The sequence below is a fragment of the Suricata suricatta genome, chromosome 1 (genome assembly GCF_006229205.1).
Source record: "Suricata suricatta isolate VVHF042 chromosome 1, meerkat_22Aug2017_6uvM2_HiC, whole genome shotgun sequence".
Taxonomy (NCBI): domain Eukaryota; kingdom Metazoa; phylum Chordata; class Mammalia; order Carnivora; family Herpestidae; genus Suricata; species Suricata suricatta.
Genome location: NC_043700.1, coordinates 38,120,796 through 38,136,909, shown reverse-complemented (window position 1 = coordinate 38,136,909; position 16,114 = coordinate 38,120,796). Strand labels below are relative to the sequence as shown.

Sequence of the window (16,114 nt, the reverse complement as noted above, 5' to 3'; positions counted from 1 at the left end):
CTTGGGTAAATCCCCAGCAATGCTATTGCTGGGTCATAAGGGAGTTCTATGGATAGTTTTTTGAGGAACCTCCACACTGTTTTCCAGAGCGGCTGCACCAGTTTACATTGCCACCAACAGTGTAAGAGGGTGCCCATCGAATTTGTGGCATTTGTAAAAACTGATTAGAATGGTGGAATATATAATGAATCCTAGGCAGGGAGGGAGGCATTTATGAATATATTGTTGGATAGTGAGAAAATGGGAGGATCCACTGGAAGCCATGATGAGATTAAAGAACTTTTCTGGCAGGGACACATAAATAAACTAGAAGAATATAGATAGTCTGGGAGCTTGATGTTGGCCTTCAAGATTTCAAAGGTGGTACAAATTGTCCAGAGTGTAACTATCAGAGGAAGTAACTGAAGTAGAAAGGAAAGAGCACATGAGACAAAGAGGTGAAGAAACTGAAATGTCAGGGAATAAGATGGCCTTTCCTAAGAATGTTGAAATTACAAAGAGTAAGAGGATTTGGAATGGAGAGAAAGATTGGGAACAAGTGAATGAAGCAGTGTGACTGGGAGATGACAGAGATGAGGAAGGTAGTGTGTCCAAGTCACATGAAAGTCAAAGGGTAAAGGCTTTGCAGGAAAACAATGGTCTGGATGTGGCAGAGGGAAGAAAGGAAGATATCCACCTTATCCCTGGGGTCCTGGTTATAGGGAATGTGGAGGGAAAAATAACCTTTGATGGCCATGGGAAAAGTGTCTTCAGAGAACCTCCATATTTCAGCAGAGAGGTTGTGACATGGAGAAGTTTTGGGAGGAAACAGAAGGTGGCCTGGGTCAGGCCAGGTCACATATGGACAATGTACAGTGAGAGCTTGGTGATGGATGTTGGGGATGCTGGGGCCTCTGGAGTGGTGAGGCATGGAGGTATATGCATAATGTGATAGGCCTGTGGGCCTCTAAGAGGAAAGGAGTTTGGTTCTGGTGGACTGGTGCCATATTCCTGCTCTGTTCTTCTTTGGATACCACACACAACTGCTCCCCACCTGCCTCTGAATCTTCATAACTCTTTAAACACACTTTGGATTCTCCCACCTCTGAACTCTGCCTTCCGTGCTCCTTCATGTGAGGTGCCCTATTTTAGCCCTCAATTGTCTTGAATGCTTGATACAAATGCCACACTTTCTGCAAAATTCTATAAGACATTTCCAACTAGAAACAACTGTTCCTACTTCTAAATTCATATAAGTGGAATGGGATGTGGAATTTGAAATCGAATGTTTTAAAACTATTTTTCACCTCCTCAACAGGAAACCTTTCTCTGTGCATTCTTGAGGAGTGTGATATATCTTAAAGAAAGGCCCTTGTGTTTCTGAAGCCCTCACATTTCCCTTCCAGGAAGGGAAACAAGTTTTGCGTTGCCCAGGGTCAGGGTTCCAGTTTGATGGATCAATGAGCCCCTGCCTAGGAAAAAACAGAGAATGAGACTTTGGTGAAGAAGAGCTAAGGACAATGTGATGGAAATGGCAGAGGGGGTTGAGATGCTGGGAGAAAGGGACAAGGTGGGATCCAGAAAGTTCAAATCCCTGCGTGCATCCTGGAGACCTTGGAAACCTGCTCTTAGAGGGTGCTAGGATGAGGGGAATAGGACAGGCATTGAAAGCCTGGAGCCTAGACTGAGTCCTGACTTACAGACCCTCCTGAGTTGGATCATTGCACCTTCTGTACCAGAGCCCTCACCTGTCAACCGCCCAGAGAGTTGGTAGTTTTGCTGCTTTCCATAGTCCTCAGCAGCTGAGCTAATAAAACATCCAGTAAGGTAGGTGGGATAGGTCCCATCCTCTTTACTTCACTCCTGAAGATTCTGAGGCATAACAGAGTGACAATGATATCCTTATGTTTACCTAAACAACCACTGGCAGGGAGGGAGCAAGAATCCAGGGTCCTCATGTTCTGGCATGGCTGCCATTTATTTTAGCTAAGCTATGCAGCTCCCCTGAATAAAAAGAATCAGGATATGTCAGAAAAGAAAAGCAGAACTGTGTGATTCTGTATTAAAATTATTTTATAAGAGAACTCTGTAAAATTTACTCCTTTTGTTTGTATAGACAAAAGGCTACTTAAAGGTAATCTGGTGGTACCTGGGTGGCTCAGTCAGTAAGCATCCAACTTTGGTTCAGGTCATGATCTCATAGTCCGTGGGTTCGAGCCCCACGTTGAGCTCTGTGCTGACAGCTCAGAGCCTAGAGCCTGCTTCAGATTCTGTGTCTCCCTCTCTCTCTGTCCCTCCCCAGCTCACTCTCTGTCTCTCTCTCTCTCTCTCAAAATAAAATAAAGACAGAAAAAAAAATAAAGGTAATCTGATATGAATACTGCAGTAGCAACAATGTGCAAATTGGAGTGAATGTGGACAGGATCTGTGACATACAAAATTAAAGCAATTATAGAATTAGGTTATGATTATTTATGGGATCATTTAATATACTATTTTCATGTTATATTTTCAATAGAGATGCTTAAGAAAACCTCAACTTTACGATAAGCTAACAACTAATAGCATTTGTTGAGTTGCTGTTAAAAAGAACCACAGATAAAAAATATTTTCACATCTTTGCTCCTGGAAGACAGGGAGAATGTTCTTTAGATCAGAGCGGTGTCAAAGGCTCTTCCACCATGGAGGCATTTCACTTGATATGCAAGAGACCCTGGGTATTAATTAGTTGGGGACTCTATGAATTGAACGTCACAAGTTGCAGCTGTCTTTTGTGACTTCATTAACTAAAATTCAATTGAGTAGGAACCAGGGAAGATTGTTAAGGAGCAAAGGTGGAGAAAATGGGAAGGAGGCTAAATGCATATATTAGCTCATAATACCACCATCAAATGCTATCCATTGCCAGTTTTTCCCTACTGAAGTCTCATTAGCCATCACATTGACACTTCCACCTGGCAACTCCTGAGCAAATTCTGATTAAAGCAGATGACATCTCAGGACTATCAGATGTAGGTACTCAAATTAGACTTGTTGCCAGAGACTACAAGGCCTGAGGGCCCAAGGCATCCTCATGCACCCCATGTTAGAGGCTTTCCCTGAGTCCAGCATGTAGGAGATGGTCAATAAAAGTGAAGACTGACTAAATTAATTCCTGCTATCAGAACGTGAGATACTGGTTACCTTTAGAGTATGTGGGTACAGCCTAGAAAGGAACAAGAAGGAATTTCTGTGTTGTCAGTCAGTTGTGTGAAAATCTACTAATGATATGTGTACTCTTCCATATATATATTATAATTCAATCAAAGGCAAAAGGAAGAAAGAAGAGAGGGAGGGAAGAAAAAAAGAAGGAAAGGAAGAAAGAAGGCAGACAGGGAAGACTGATTGTAAAACCAGAAGGAAGAGCTATTGTGTGCCATTATAACTTGTTCAGTAGGATATGACACCGCAATAGCTTTATTACAGGATGGTTAACTTGACTGTGGAGAGCAGTCTCAATGGGATGAGGCTGAGGCAAGGAAATGAGGAAAGAGTTAGTGGGTCTCAGTCTGGGTGGTGAGGGCTTAGAATAGATTGGTATCCAAAGTGATGATATCTGAGAGGGTAGTGGGGCCATTAGCTATAAAAGGAGCCAGTCTTGAGGTAAGCTAGTATATAAATGAACCAATAGGTAGCATATGCTATAGGCTGCTTTACATAAACTAATATTTAATATTGTGTTGTACAATATTAAAACTTGCTTTGTTTAAATGATAGTTATAATTTTTGTCATACCAGTTGGGCAGTGCCCAGGATAGCTCACTTATATGTGTTCAGCAACATGCTGGGGTCTGACCAGCCCCTATTCCCATCTGAGCCATTTGTCAGGAGGACCCAGTGAGGACTGACTCTAACACAGACCGACCAAATGATTGGCAGCATGAACCTTTTTTTGTTTTTGTTTTACTTTGGTTTGTTTTGGTTTTTAATACGTCATAATGATGTTCGTGTAAAATGAATAGCCTGTCAGATAAAACTACTAAATATTTTAGGACCTGTTTAAAAGATTAATTTAATGGCTGAATATTTGAGATTGAAGAAAATAGTGCTTTCCAAAGTGTATAATGAAAACTTTGAAGATTGGATTGAACAGATCACAGTTATCCTTTGGAAAAATAATGTGAAGAATATATTAACATAGGGTCCTTAGTAGAATTTAGATTTATGCAAATCTTCAATTTTCCATAATCCAAATTTAAAAAACTCGAGTGACACAAATTTGTTATCATGCAAACTAAACATTTTAGTGCATTTTTCTAGAATTTAACAGAATGTTGACATCTAAATTCACATTATGCACCTCATTTAATTTCTGCATGAGGAACCAACAGGCAGAAATAGATGAATTGCTGACATATTGACTTTTTTCCAACTCAGAAGAAAAAAGCAAAAGTTTGTGTCAGAGATAACGGAGAAGTTCATCTGATTCATTAGTTTGCATAAAACCATAATAATGCAAGTAAGTAATTTCTATACATGGTACTATTTTATTATTATTATTCAGCTTTGCTGTGATGTCAGTTATTGAAACATAATCTAATTTCATTTAGTTCTTTAAAGGCTTGGAAAGACTTAGCTGTAAGCTGGTTCTCTGCTCATTAGCATTGACCTCTATGGTTTGTTTATTTGGACTTTTTTTTTTTTGGCCTCCTGCCCTCAAGTTAACACCCCTTTGTTTCATAATCCATACTGTCATTGTACCCTCTTGACCCAGAAGAGAGGCAAATGAATGGAAGTATTGATGCCAACTTTACAGCTTCTGCAAACAGGCAAGAGGCCTGAATGCCTACTTACTTGTCCCTAATTTCTTTGGAAACAGAGAAGCGAGGAGGAGAAAGGAAGAATTAAACAGGTATTTGAGGCCTTCATGGACTCATCATTAAGCACCCCTCTAAATCATATAGTTAAACAGTGCATGGCATGCAAGAAGTACCTGTATAAATAACATTTATGTTGTTGTCTCTTATTATTTCTGAGTACCTCTATTTCAGTCTTGTACTTCATCCTGTGACATTATACAAAGGTGCTGTATCCTCAACTCCAACTCCCAACCAACTGAACAGCCTCTGTTCTCTTTAGAAAGACAGGAGAAGAGTCGGGTAAAATGATCAGCAACATGGGTGGTGCTATGTGAGGATGTGCAAAAGAGGGTAACGCTTCAGCCTGCGAACACCAATTAGCCTTATGTTCAAAATCTATCAAATCTGAGCAGCATGCATAAAATGAACATAGGCAGTGTCTAAATCAAGAAATACTCAAATGATAAATAGAATCTGAAGTTTTAAGCATTTGGAACAAATTTACTTTGTTTTTAAATTTTTAAAGTTTATTTATATATTTTAAGAGAGAGAGAGAGGGAGCAGGTAAGGGGCAGAGAGAGAGGGAGACAGAATCTCAAGCAGGCTCCATGATGTCAGGCCAGAGCCTGACATGGGGCTCAAACTCAGGAACCATGAGATCATGATCTGAGTCAAAATCAAGAGCCAGACACTTAACCAACTGAGCCACCCAGGTGCCCCTAATTTGTTTTTAACTTCTAAGAATATAACATGTATATTCATTGTGATTATCGATATATTTAGACTTGTTTATTCCATCATACTTTATTTTTGCTTTATGTTTTCTATGCCCCTTTTCCTTCCATCTCTGCCTTTAAATTTTTTTTAATTTTTAAAATATTTATTTATTTTTGAGAGAGAGACAGATGTGAGTGAAGGGGGCAGAGACAGAGGGAGACACAGACTCAAAGCAGGCTCCATGCTCTGAGCTGTCAGCACAAAGCCTGAAGCAGGACATGAACCCATGGACCATGAAATTATGATCAGAGCTGAAGTCAGACACTTAACCTAGTAAGCCACCCAAGTGTCCCTGCCTTTAAAAAAATTTTTAACAAGACTTTTATTCATTTGTTTTTCTTATCTTCGTTTTGCTTTTGGTTTAGAAACTAAAATATTCTATTACTATTTTTTCAATAATCTTTCTTAAGTAAACAAAGACTAATTTTAATCAATTATCTTCATCTTCTCCCAAACTACAAGAACTCTGGAATGCTTTATTTCATAATTAGAAATAATTTTTATCACAAATTACATGTTTTCTAATTTATTTGCTTACCATTTTTTCCTGCATCTCAGACCTTCTTTCTGGTATCATTTTTCCTCATTTTGACATAGATTCTTCAGAAGTTTCTTTTAGGAAAGATCTGCTGGTGACATATCTCCCAGGCTTGATTATCTGAAACGGTTGTTCATTCTTATTCTTAAAGCAACTTTTCTAAGTTTTCATTCAATTATTCATGACATTATTCTACATTTTCTTTTATTCTATATTGGGAAGTCACCTGTAGGTTTAAATGTCATACCTTTGTGAGTGATCTGGATTTTCTCTTTGAATGCTCATAAGATCTTCCCTTTGGTTATATTGCAATTCCACTATGATTTATCTAAGTGTAGTTTTATTTTTAATTATTCTGTTGGGTGAATCTTATCCATCAGAAACCCATTTTTCTCTTCAATTATTGCCTCTCTTTGATTTTTTCTATTCTTTACTTCTGGGACTCTGATTATAATTATGGTAGACTTCTCATTCTGGCCTCCATATGGTTCTATCTCTTTCCCGTATTTTCTATGTATTCTCTCATATATTCCCTCATCAGCTACTATTAATCCACTATTTCATCTCCTTCATTGAGTTTTTCATCTCAACAGTTATTTTTTTTTTCAATTTAAAGAGTTCTATTAGATTCTTTGGTGAATCTAGCTGTCATTTTGTCTCTTCATGAAATTTATAACCCCATCCTTTATTTTTATAAACAATTCATTTTAATTATATGTATTATTTCTCTAATAATTTAGAATATGATATCCTTGGGGGGTCTAAACCTGTTTCTTTCCTTTTTCTGAAACATGATAACTTGCTTACTTGTGTTTCCTTTTTTTGCAACATGATAGCTTGTTTACTGATCTTTTTGAACTCATACTTAAATCACAGAAATCATGTAGATTTCTTCAGCGAGAATTTCTGCCTGGTTTTGATACTACTGAAATGGGCACTATTTTAGCCCTCTCTGAGGATCCCCGGCTTATGTCAGAATGGCAGTTTTACCTTATCCACTTGGTTCTGGCCAGAGGCCTGAGCTCCTGATGGCAGTACAGCTTTTAGCCTTTGCTCTCAGGGAAACAGGGCAGTTCGCATTTGCTTCCCACTCCCAGCTCCTGCCTCTGCTTTCAGCTCACGTTATATTTGGGAGGTGGGGGCTGGGGGCTGGAAGTCCTTAAAGAGTTCCTCTACTTAGAAGTCCAGCAGTGTATTAAAACCATGATTTATCTTAAAAGAGATGCCTTCTTTAAGTCAAACTTCTTTAGCACCCACCACAGTGTTTGGCACTATATTTATTTAATGAATGGGTAAGTAAGGAAATGTAAAAACAACAAAAACATTCTTGGAGCCAGCCTCCATGGCACTTTTAGAAAGCAGTATCCTATTTAATCTTCTCAATAACTTTACAATGTCATTATATTTATTATTTTTTAAATATTTTACAAATAGAAAATAGCAGCTGTGATTCTAACCCGTCTATTTTGTTCCAGTCTATGTGCATTAGTGCTAAGTGTGTTGTTTTAGCATCAACAAATGAACAAATATAAAAAAGTCATTTTTCACTTGTTTGATTAATAAATATTTGTTGTCAGGTACTGGGGATATAGAAGTGAACAAATCAGAATAAAAGTCTAACCTGTATGGAGCTTACATTATTAAGGACAGAGACAGCACAAACATACAAGTAAATTTATAATAATAAATTATGTATTTATAATAAGGAATTCTGTGTATCAATTTATAATAAAGGAAGATTGATATTGCCAAGGGCTGGCAAAGTTTATTGCTATTTTACTTTAAATGACCAGGGAAAAGTGCCAGTAATAAATGATATTTGAACAAAATAAATGAATGAATGAGTTTAAATTTCAGCTGCATTGATACAACATGAGAAATATAATTTAAACATAAAATAACACGGACAGACCTAGAGTATATAATGCTAAGCAAGTAAGTCAGAGACAAATACCAAATGATTTCACTCATATGTAGAATTTAAGAAACAAAACAAATGAACAAAGAAAAAAGAGAGAGAGAGAGAGAAATAAACCAAGAAACAGACTCTTAACTCTGGAGAACAAACTGATGGCTACCAGAAGGGAGGTTGATAGGGGGATGGGGGAAACAAGGGATGAGGATTAAAGAGTACATTTGTCATGATGAAAAAATAAAATAAAATGATAAAAAAATAAAATAAATCAAATTTGAAGATAAAAAACAAATGCTACTCAATACTCTATCAGTGTTCGGGTGAAAAGATCTTAAGGCTACATTATTAGATTTTAAAAAAAAGCAAAATTCATAACACTCTATATATTATGCTAACATTTATATTAAAGAGAAATAAAAAATACACATTTAAAAAACAAAACAAAGCAAAATAAGATTTCCTTTAACAAAGGTATTTTCAGTAATAAATATTTATTTTATTTTACTTTATTTTTTTTTAGAGAAAGAGAGCACGCAAGTGGGGGAACGGAACAGAGAGAAAAATCTCAAGCAGGTTCCACTCTCAGCATGGAGCCTGATGCAGAGGTCAATCCCACGACTCTGGGATCATGACGTGTGCCTAAATCAGCTGACTCAGCCACTCAGGCATCCCACTAATAGATATTTTTTAATATGAATATATTGCATTTATACTATGATTTAAGATAATCAGCATTCATTTTATTTTTACTGCATCTTCTAAATGTAGTAGGTGAGAGAATAATGATTACTAATGAATTTGAATACTATTTCATTTCTTCTTAGCTATGTGATCTTGGGTAAATTACCATTTTGGTCTCAGTTTCTTCATCTCTCAAGTGGGGATAAAATACAGTGTCTTCTGTATACAATTATTGTGAGGATTAAATAATCAATATATGTAATACCCTGAAACCAATGCCTATAATAAACACTAGATATTATTCTTATTTTGTAGTTGTGAAAATCTAAATGCAGCTGGCTACTGCACAATAAAATTATAAGATCAAATTCTCTGGTTCCAGAAGGGAAGAAGTCCAACTGCCTAAACATGCTTGAATTTTATTTTTAAATCATTTCAATATTCACTTGTTAACATGTACCATGTTCATGCTTTCTTTACTTAGCAGTTTAAGTTGTTACCAACAGAAGCTCAGTGTTAAAGTCAATAAAGATACCTGGTCTGCAAATTTCTTTGCAAAAAGATCAGTGGGCAAGCACCACAATTTTGGATTCAAACTGTGACTTCTGCTTAGCCAAGGAATGACATACAATTCTTAGCATGAATCCTGAGTATTTCGATAGTTTACTGGAGGTACTAGAAATTACTTTCATTAGTTGATGGTCTTTATTTTTTTTTATAATATATAGTAGAATTAATGTCAAAGAAAAGTCAAAGTAGGAGCCATTGTTTTCCCAGAAGAATCACAAACCTTTGAGGGTCTGGTGCCAGCTCTGCTTTCTAAATTTTCACATTTCTTTTACTGTCCAATACGGTGGCCAATATGGCCATATATGGCTATTCAGCACCTGAAATGTGACTAGTGCAAATTGAGATTTTTTTTTAAGTATAAAATATACAAAAGATTTCAAAGACTTGGTATGGAAAAAATATAAATATTTTATCATTAATTTTATATTGATTATGTAACAGAAAACTAATGTTTTAGATATTTGAGGTGAAATGAAGTATATTACTAAAATTAATTTTACTTGGGGCACCTGGGTGGCTCAGTCAGTTAAACATTTCACTCTTGATTTCGGCTCAGGACATGATCTTGCAGTTCATGGGATTGAGCCCAGCGTCAGTCTGTTCAGGATTCTCTCCCTCCCTCTCTCTCTCTCTGTCCCTCCTCTACCTATGTGAGCTTTCTCTCAAAGAAAGACAAAATAAGCAAACATTTAAAAAATAAAATTAATTGCACTTTTTTTAATGGAGCTACTAGAAAAAATTTTAAATGACAAGTATGGCTCACATTATGTGTCTGTTGGATGGCACTGGTCTACATAGCCTCAGTGGATCCTTTCTGACACAGCCTTAGTTCTCCCAGCTAAGAAACCTCTTTCCTCACTTGAGTAAGTCTGAAGATCAAGAAAAATGGCATTTTCAGCTCCTAAACTGACAGCTCTGCCAGTTCAAACATAAAAATTGGTTCACAGCCAAAAGATTCATACTGACTATACTTACGATGCCTGTGCTAGTTCTCAAAATAAGGTTTTTCAGAATTTTCTCATACTTCTAATCCCATTTAACTTGGATTAGGGGTAAGAGGGTTCAGGAGGGAGAGAAAGGGAAGAGATAGAAGGAAAATAGGCAGGGATGCCTCTTACATTAAAATTCATTAGGAAAGTAAATTTTTTTATCATCAGATTATCTTGCACTGCTTAGATAAAAGATAATTTAGGGAAAGGTGAATGAGAGAGTGAAAGATTCCCCAGAAAATTATTTGGAAACTCGTATATTCACCATAATTCACCAAATCCAGCAACCATCAACTACAAAATCCTTCCTTTGGGAGTGTAACTAACAAGAACCTCTGTAAGACTGAATCTCAGATTCTCTCACAAGACACACTCACCAGTCACAGCAAGGGTCACACTGGGGTTAGCATGCTGCTCTCTTGTTCAAGTTCTATTATGAAGGGTCAAGGGGAGACAGAGGGTGAAAAAGATACCAGGGACAATTTTCTATTTCCAACCAGGAAAAGATTTTCCTCCATGAAGGATGAAGAGAGCAATCTCTTTAATTTAATTATAGGTTCACAACTTTTATCCACAATTCCAAAGCAATCTTTGAAAACCAGAAGATTTTTCAGAATTGATTTGAAGATAAAACCTGATCTGAACTGACAAGTGACTGTTACAGTTCATTTTTTTAAATTCTACTTAGTAACATTGATACATTAAACTGCAGACATGCTGGTATGTTTGGTTATAAGCTGCTGTCTCAGTCACCCTGGGGGTATCATGTCAATATGCAACATATCCAAAATAGATTATCTTCATGATGTTCAAAACATTCAGAATTTTGAAACACATCTGACCCCATGAATTTCATCTGTGAGACCACCTGAGGGATACCACGGCTCAGAAGGCAAGCAGAGTAAGAGAGCTCTCTACCTACTGAATCACTCAAAATTTATTTCTTCCTTCTGTGCTTAGTTCCTCATTCACATAATCCTGCCCAAACTGGAAGGTTATTTAGCAGATTATTTCATGACTGACAGATAGGTTTCAGATATGCTATGACAACGTGCACACTGTCTCTTTATGATGTGGGCCCATCTTTGTTTGAAGCCTACATGAAATTAATTAGATTTGCCTTCTCTAAATTAACTAAACAGAAGGCTCCATAGGACCTATTTAGTATAACTACAAAAAGAAAAAGAATCCCATGAGTTATGGGAAGAGAGTCCTGCGTGAAGATGTACTCTTGTTAAGGTTATAAATTATTTTGGGCGCCTGAGTGATTCAGTCAGTTAAGGGTCCAACTCTTGATTTCCACTCAGGTCACATTCTTGTGGTTTCCACAGACAGTGCAGAGCCTGCTTGGGATTCTCTGTCTCCCTCTCGCATTCTGCCCCTCCCCCACTGGCATACTGTCTCTGTCTCAAAATAAATTAAAAAATAAACTTAAAAAAAGATTCTAAATTATTTTGAGAAAATATGCAGCATTGAGAAAGCTTAATTGTTCTTAAATTTCCTATTAAAATTATGGGCTTAATACATTTTCATGAAAGATTTCAACAATTTGGATAGGAATTAGCAATTAATATATCATTAGATCTGATTTACCTTAACCAGGAAACTAAGAAAAATCCTACACTGTTTCTTTAACAACACTTCTAATTATTTGGCTTTGGTGAAAGCATTTATGGTTTCTTGCTTGGAATTGTTTCCTTAGTTACTACTCATGTACCACTCCAGATGGATTTGCATATTTGTTACTACTTACCGCCCTTTGGACCTGAATTTCATTTTGCATGATGACAGAACATGAGAAAACTAATCAAAGGATGTATACTTTTCTGTCTTAAAAAACATCCTTCCATTTCTCTTTCCTTGGGAGTGAGTTAAATATGTAACTCTATATATAGCTTACAACATGCAGTGATTTTAGTCAAATATCTGTCAAATTACTATGTGTTTGCTTTTGAGTACTATTGCTCTAGCATAAATTAAGAACTCTAGTATTGTCAACCTATGTAATACACAAGATGCAATGTACCTTTCGAACCTGTGCACTACACAGAATTTCTACATGCCAGTCTATTTGGGACCTCTTCATATCTCCTGCCTGCATGGGGTCATCTTCGTCATGAAAATCCAGATAAAGGTACCTACTAATTAGGGCCTCTCAACAATCCCAGGTCTCTTAAGGAAGTTGACACCTGGAAAAAACCACCCTTGTATTATTTTTCTCAGACTTCCTATACCTTTTTTTTTTAAAATGGCTATTTATTTTTGAGAGAGAGAAAGAGAGTGTCAGAGAGTGAGGGGAGACAGAAGATCCAAAGTGGGCTGACAGCAGAGAGTCCAACGTGGGACTCAAACTCATGAGCTGTGAGATCATGACCTCAGCGGAAATCAGATGCTTAACTGACTGAGCCACCCAGGTGTCCCCAAAGTTCTGCTGTCTTATGACAGCTTTGTCTCATTGTAGGCTTGGAGCAACCACTTGAGGCCTGAGTCTTACACTCCTTCTTCAGTCTCTCTTACTGTTGCTATTCCAGCGGTAGATCAGGGAGTTTTCGTCAGACCATTTCCTCCCAAGATTTACACCATCAGTTGTATTTCTGGGTGATAAGCTTTTAATTGGCTCATATTTTTAAAAATATTAATTTTTTGCCATTAAACTCAAATCTCACATGTTTGTGTTCTTCTTTTGGGAATGCATTCAAATGAGTGCTGGTTTGATTGGATCACCTGTCTTAAACTGCACAGGGGACCAGAGAAAAAGTATGCAGTGCATAAGTAGATTATTTTTCCATGATGTGTGAAACCCATGTACTTTTATAGTTACAGTGGTGTTTTAAATTTTTTCATTGTTTCCTTATTTCTAGTAGTTAGTTTTATTTACACCTGAGTTTTACAAGAGCATATGAAAGTTCTGCCCTAACTCAGGCTAAGGGCATGGTTCAGCAGCCCTTACACTGGCATATTTATACTTCCTGCTGGGGTCTTATGTGCCCTATCAGCACTATGTTTGACCAATTGCATTTTCAAAGTTGAGCATGACAGCGGTTACCCTGGGAGTGCAGTGACCTGAGAACTAAGCCTGACTGTTTATTTGAGAGGCTCGCTCAATCTGGCAAGAAGAATTCTCTATAAATTCCTCCTTAGCAGAAATCAGTAGTCTCCTTTATCCATCTGTTTATTTTCTGGATCACAAAGTTGTCTCTAAAGCTCCAAATAATTATTTCTTGAAGACTCCATTTTCTTTTGCCATGCTTATTTGGGATATAATTCATTTATCATGAAGTTTACCATTCTAATGTGGTTTTTAGTACTTTCAGGGGTTTTCAGTATATACACAATGTGCAACTGGCACCACTATGAAATTCAAGAACATTTTCATTGCTTCAAAAAGAACCTCCATACCTGTTAGCAGTCACTCAGTTTTCTCCCATCTACCCATCTACCAGCAACCACTAACTTACTTTCTCTCTGTATATATTTGTCCACTGGACACTTCACATAAAAGGAATCATACAACATGCAGCCTTTTGTGTCTAGCATTTTTTTTACTTAGTAGAAAGTTTTCAAGGTTCATCTATGTTGTAGCCCAAATCAGTAATCCATTCTTTTACACAGCTGAATAACATTCCCTTGTATGGCTATGCCATATTTTGTTTATCCATGTTGATGGACATGTGGGTTGTTTCTAGTTAGAGATATTTTGAAATACTGCTGCTATGAAACTTTATGTACAAGTTTTTGTGTGAACATATGTTTTTAATTCTCTTGGATATATACCTCATAGTGGAATTGCTGACTTCTATGATAAATTTATGTTTAATTTTTTGAACAAATGCAAAAGTGTTTTCTATAGTAGCTGTGCCATTTTATAATCTCAGCAGAGATTATACAAGGGTACATCAGAGAGATGTATGAAGGTTACAACTTCTCCACAGCCTCATCAATACCTGTCATTACCTCTTTTTTTAATTATAATCAAATAAAATAGTGAGGATATATTTCATTGTGGTTTTGATTTGCATTTCCCTAGTGACTAATAATGTTGAATATCTTTCAGTGTACTTATAGGCCATTTTGGATATCTTTTGGAGAAATGTTTTCAAATCCTTCATCAATTTAAAAATTGGATTATTTAGGGGCATCTGGGTAGCTCAGCTGGTTAAGTGTCTGACTTTTGCTCAAGTCATGATCTCATTGTTTGTGGGCTCGAGGGCCGCATCGGGCTCTGTGCTGACAGCTCAGAGCCTGGAGCCTGCTTCAGATTCTGTGTCTCTCTCTCTCTGCCCCTCCCCAACTCATGTTTTCTCTCTCTGTCTCTCAAAAATAAAAATAAATGCTAAAAAATTGGATTATTTTTCTTTTTTATTGAGTTGAAGAGTTCTTTATGTATTTTGGTTATAAGACTATTATCATAAGATACATGATTTACAAATATTTTCTCCTGTTCTATTCATTTCTTGGTTGTGCCTTTTGATCCACATAAGGTTTTAATTTTGATAATGTTCAATTTATCAAATTTTTTGGTTGCTTGTGTTTAAAGGACTCTTTAAAAAAATTAACATCTCTGTGGAATCCTACTATATAAAATGGATAAGCAGTGAAGGTGCTCTGGTGAAGCAGAAGTGGGGATATTAGATCTCTGATCACAAAAGGAAGCCTTCTGCCACATTAGGCCTCTGTAGCACCTGCTGAAGTTATGGAAGCTGTTAGGTCTGATCTCTAATTACAGATCTTTCTTCACTTATAATGGGGTTGCATCCCAATCTATTCATTGTAAGTCGAAAATATCATTCATTGTAATATATTCATTGTGAGTTGAAAATATCATAAGTTGTAAATGCATTTAATACACCTTACCTACTGAACATCATAGCTTAGCCTAGCCTATCTTGTACATGCTCAGAATGCTTCTATTAGCCTACAGTTGGGCAAATTCATCTAACATAAAGCCTACTTTATAATAAGGTATAGAATATCTTACATAACTTAGTGAGTACTATTCTGAAAGGAGAAAAGAAAGCAGAATAGGTACATGGGTACAGAATGTTTGTAAGTATATGGTTGTTTACCCTTTTGATCGTGTAACTGACTGGGAGCAACAGCTTACTGCTGCTACCAGTATCATGAGACAGTATCTGCATGTCACTAGACCAGAGACAGATCAGATTCAAAGAATGGTTTCTACCGAATGTGTATTGCTTCACATTGTAAAGTCACAAAATTGTAAGTTGAGATATTAAAAGTCAGGGGCCATCTGTATCAGTATTTCACTCATCACCTTCCTGGTGCTCTACATAAAACACAGTTTACTGTCTCACAGCATTGGGAAAGCAAAATAAGTCAACAAATGTGAGAAAGTGTTTTCTGAACTTATTGGGGCAGAAAAATGGAAGTTAGATATTATAGATAATCAGAATAAGAAGAATATTAAAAATTATCTAGTCTAATGCCATATTATGTAGATATAGAAACTGAGTTCTGAAAGAGCAATTTTCAAATTGCCATCTTTGGGAGTTTTCTGGGGATCCTCTGCGGGGGACCAGCCCACGCACCACAGTCGAAAGGTCCCGAGTAGGGGGTTGGTGTCGGTGAAAATATCTCTAAGAAAGAAGACAGACAACACGAACAAGACAAGACAGACGAGAGAGAGAGAGAGAGAGAGAGAGAGAGAGAGAGAGAGAGAGAGAGAGAGAGAGAGAGAGAGAGAGAGAGGATAGCGATTGGTAAAAAAGGACACTCCAGGTATATAGCCAGGGTCTTATATACCCTGGGTGATTACATCATTCTTATCAGTAAGTAACAGATTTAAGTCATTGCAAAAAGAATCCCC

General features: G+C 36.9%; 1 long non-coding RNA gene across 1 annotated transcript in view; it reads right to left on the bottom strand.

Moving 5' to 3' along the window:
• Positions 1–1,407: 1,407 nt before the first annotated feature.
• Positions 1,408–16,114, bottom strand: part of LOC115293610 — a 30,438-nt gene continuing 15,731 nt past the window's right edge. Inside the window, exons 2-3 of the long non-coding RNA XR_003909551.1 lie at positions 6,133–6,252; positions 1,408–1,451 (exon numbers count right to left, since the gene is read on the bottom strand). This is a non-coding gene — a long non-coding RNA (uncharacterized LOC115293610). The remainder of the gene's footprint in view (positions 1,452–6,132; positions 6,253–16,114) is intronic.